The 4649-nt window shown below is 42.9% G+C and overlaps 1 protein-coding gene across 1 annotated transcript in view; it reads right to left on the reverse strand.

Moving 5' to 3' along the window:
* Nucleotides 1-4649, reverse strand: part of DNAH8 (dynein axonemal heavy chain 8) — a 413702-nt gene that overhangs the window by 377228 nt on the left and 31825 nt on the right. The window lies entirely within an intron of this gene.

Below are 4649 nucleotides of genomic sequence, written 5' to 3' on the forward strand. Positions count from 1 at the left end.
TTCCACGTAAACAACAGTGCCAAAGAGCTCCAGACTCCCGCTAGCACAAACAGTGCAGGGTAACCTCCGCGTCTACGAAAGCGGTTTGTAAACCCGGTAATCCGAGAGGAGCGTGGAGGTTTTCAGCTGATTCAGAAGCCGGACCGCGGCGGTGGCGGCAGGCGGCGCTCTAGCCCTATCCGCGGCTCCAAGCAGCCGTCTCCTCCGCCTGCGCCTCCAAGACCCGCCGGCGCTCGCGCTGGGACTAGGCTCCGCACAGCCGCTACAGGCCGCTGGGACTAGGCTCCGCACAGCAGCTATAGACCCAGCTCGCCGCCGCCCCGCCGGGCCCAGATCCGCCCACAACCGCCTCTCCTTGTTCACAAAAAATTGACCCACGTTGAATCATGAAGCTTCTCTCAAAACGGCATGGGGGTGGGGGATAGAGGACCAGCAGTTACTGTAATGGCTATGTCCCTGGACTCCCATGTAGTCGACTGTGGTTCGAGTCCTGGACCTGATGGCTTAAACCCACGCCGGGTGCGTGTGCGTTTGGACCCAAGAGTCCAAGAGGAGAATGGAGGAGAAGGGATTGCAGCGTGGCCAACCCCCCTGGAGGGTGATTTCTCGCTTTCTGTCTCTGTCTTTCTGGCGAGCGCATGCGCCCTATAGCAAAAATCCTTTCAAAAAACAAAACAAAACAAAACAAAAAACAGGGCAAGGGGGCATGAGCTTTAGTTACATTGGTTCTGGCGCATCCCCTACGGCCCCTCCCCCCCATACTGATGCCTTCATGTGCAGTAGGTTGTTATGGGAGTTTGAGGGGGGAGGTTTACATAAGTCTACTCCTCTTCAACTCATCCTGCAAGGTTGCCCTCTACAAATGCAACCCTGAGAAATGGCCAGGTAAAGAGCAGTCAGGACTTGCCTTCTTTTCCTATGAAGCAAGAATGTGCAGAGATGCTCGAGGACGTCAGATTGTCTCCCCCAACACATAAAGCCGTAATCAACAGCCCTAACGTATAAAGGACTGGAAATCAGTACAAAATAACACCTGAACTTTTAAATGGGAGAAAGACAGAATGGAAGAAATGCAAATTGCAAATAAACTTATAAAAGATGCACAACTTCACTATTAATAAAGAAAAGGCAAAATAAAGCCAGCCATTTTCCACATGTCAGAATGGCAAAACAAATTTTTTTAGCCTGATAGTAAGTAATGAAAAAATTGTTGAGTATCCACTGTAGGAATATATTTGCATGTGTGCTTACAAAAAGAAGGCTTTAACTGCAGCAATGTTTATGAACACATAGAATAGAACACGTAGAATGCACGCACTCTATAGCAAAAACCTCTCAAAAAAAGGGAGAAAACTACATTGAGCATGCGTGCGTGTCTAAAATCCCAAAAGGAGACTGAGGAAAGGGGATTATGGCATGTTCATCTCCCCAAGGGGTGATTTCTCATTTTCCCTCTTTTTTTCTCTCCAGCAAAAATACGGGGCCAACCCAATGGACTAGTGGTTTAGGGAGCTGGATTCCACACAGCTGACTGCACAGTTCAAATCCTGAGCCCAGTAGGCTGAAAAATATGTGAGGCATGAGTATGGGCACACCCAAAATCCCAGCAGAGTAGAGAAATGGAAGAGAGGGTATTGTGGGACGACCCTGTCCCAGTGGGAGGGTGCCTTCTCTCCTTCGCTTTCATCTCTCTGTCACTCTGGGGGAAGGATATAGACCCTCTGGCAAAATAGAAATAAAAAAGAAAGAATAGGGGCCGGCAGGTGGCTTGATGGTTAAGGGTGCTGGATTCCTTGGCTGGCTGTGGTTCAAGTCCAAGACTTAGTGGCTTGCTTTCTCACTTTCTATCTGTCTGTCTGTCTGTCTGTCTGTCTCTCTCTGTCCCTCTTTGGTCAAATTAAAATACAGTTAAATAAAAATAATTATTTTTTAAAAAGAAAGAACAAAAAAGAATCACTTTTCTAAAAAAAAATTAAAAATAGAGTTACATGGGGACAGCAAGTGGCATGGTGGTTAAGGGCGCTGGGTTCCCACATGGCTGACCATGGTTCAAGTCTTGGATCTGGCAGCTTGCTTTCTCACTTTCTCTCTGTGCCTCTCTGGTCAAATTAAAATAAATAAAGTTATATAAAATAATTCTTTTTAAAAACAAAGTGAAACAAAACGCATTTAATACAACTAACCTATAGAACATCATAGTTGACTCAGACATTCCACTCTTAAGTACATATAGCCAAAGAAATGACAACACATATCCACATCAAAATTTATATATGTTCATAGTAGCATTATTCATAGCAGTCAAAAAGTGGAAACAACCCAAATGTCCATAAACCCGTAAGTAAATGTGACATTATCTATGCAATGTTATTCAGCACTGAAAAGGAATGAAGTATTGATATATGCTACAACACAAATAAACCCGGAAATCATTTACTAAGTAACAAAGGCCAATAACAAAGGCCACATATTATATGATTCCATTTATAGGAAATGTTCAGAAAAGCCAAATCTATAGAGACAGACAGGAGATTGGTGGTTACTTAGGGCTGGGGTGGGGGGCAAAGATGAAGAGAGGACTGATGAAGGGTATAGAATTTCTTCCCGAGGTTATGAAAATTGTCTAAAATCGACTGTAGATGGTTGTACAATTTTGTAAATATACTACAAATCACTGGCTTATACACTTTAAATGAGTGAAATAAACAATAGATGAATTATATCTTAAAATTGTTGGAAAGACAGAGAGGGAGGGAGGGAGAGAGGAAAGAAGGAAGGAAGGAGGGAAGAAAGGAAGGAGGGAAGGAAGGAAGGAAGGAGAGAAGGAAGGAAGGAGGGAAGGAAGGCAGGCAGGCATGACTATACTCAAATAGGGAAATTAAGAGAAAAAAAATGTGATCCACTAACATTTTGGAAAATCACACAGCTTGATGTAAGAAATGTAACTCTCCAATATACTGCTGAGGGAGGTTTGAACATTATTGTTAAGATGTTATTTAATTAAAAATTATTAACACAGGGCTAGCCTCATCGCTCAGCAGTTAAGGAATCCAGATCCCACATGGTTCACTATGGTTCAAATCCCAGCCTTGAAAAACCATGCTAGGCACGTGTGCATGTATGCTCCAAACCCTGGAAGAATGGGTAAATGGAGGAAAACAACTACAGCACGACCGCGTCCCACTAGAGATACTTTCTCTCTCCGCTTCCTGCTCCACTCTCTCGGACAAGCACAAGCATCCTCTGACAATTAAAAAAAAAAAAAAAATAGAAACACAAAACAAAACTAGGTCATTTCCTATATCTTTAGCAAACTCATATACAAATGCCACAGAGATGTTTGGGCAAGGGGATAGACAACTGTGGTTGCCTCTCTGTGTTTCTCATTCAAGAACAAAAGTTGGGGGCTGGGGGACAGGAGAGTGTAATTAAAAGAAGCAGGCCATATATAGACTGTTTAATCTATGAGGTAAGAGAAACACATGTCAGCCTTTATCTGTTCAATAATATAGATGAACTTGGATAACATATGTTTCTTTTATCTCACAAAGTTTTAGTACATTATTTGAACACATACACATATACGCACATATATAGAGACTACAAAAAAGTTCATTTTTAAAAAAGCTAATTAAAGTACAAGTTTATGTTGGTGCAAAAGATTTCTGAAATCTATGCAGTTTTTTCATAATGCATATTTTCCATGAACTTTTTTGAAGACCTCTTACTTGTGTGTATGTGTGTGTGCACCGTGGGCAGGTGCATTTTAAAAAGGAACAAAGAAAAGGAAAGGGCTTGAAACCAAGCCAAGTTATAAATAAAGAAGACCTTTAGGAAAGGAGGTGGAATGAGACAGCATTTTTGCTTTGGACTCTTTGAGTAGTTCTATGTGGAGAGCAGCCAATCTAAAAACATGTGATGAAAACATGTGGCCTGTGGACACATGCATAAACACGCTTCCGTAAGCTACTCTAGCAGGGCTATTGAGAAGCATCTACATACGAAAGCAATACCTGTCTGTTGTCAGTGGTTGTCTTCCTGTTGTTGTTGATACCCATTACCTCATACTGCACAGTATCAGGCTAAAGGAAGTCACATGCATTTATCAGATTGTCCCCCAAAAAGATCAGAGAAATTATATGGTGCCAGTCATTTTCACATCAGACGATTCACATCCAAAAACAACTGGCTTTGCATTCCAATTTCTCCTCCCTTATTCTCTTTGCATCCACTTCCTTCTTCCCCATTCCTTTTGCATCCCATTTTCCCCTTCTCCCATTTTCTGCCCTTTAAAAGAATAAACCTGAGGCTGGTTCTTGTCGCAACTTCTCCATCAGAGAAGCTGTGCCCACCCGATCCTCGCTTTTCTATACTTGTGTGTCTTTGTGTGTTTGTTATTGCATCTATTTCTAACCCACAGCCTTTCCCACTCAGAGAAACGTGTTCATGCCGAGATGGTCCTGGCAGTTCTATACCTCAATCTACAATTTCGGAAGCAATTTAAAAATAGGGACCAGCAAGTGGTATGGTGGTTAAGATGCTGGACTTCCACGTGGACAACTGTGGTGCAAGTCCCAGACCTGGTGGCTTGAAAACTACACTGGGGGAACCAGCAGTTAGCATAATGGCTATGTCGCTGGACTACCATG

Source organism: Tupaia chinensis, unplaced genomic scaffold, assembly GCF_000334495.1.
Source record: "Tupaia chinensis unplaced genomic scaffold, TupChi_1.0 Scaffold000238_1, whole genome shotgun sequence".
Taxonomy (NCBI): Eukaryota; Metazoa; Chordata; class Mammalia; order Scandentia; family Tupaiidae; genus Tupaia; species Tupaia belangeri.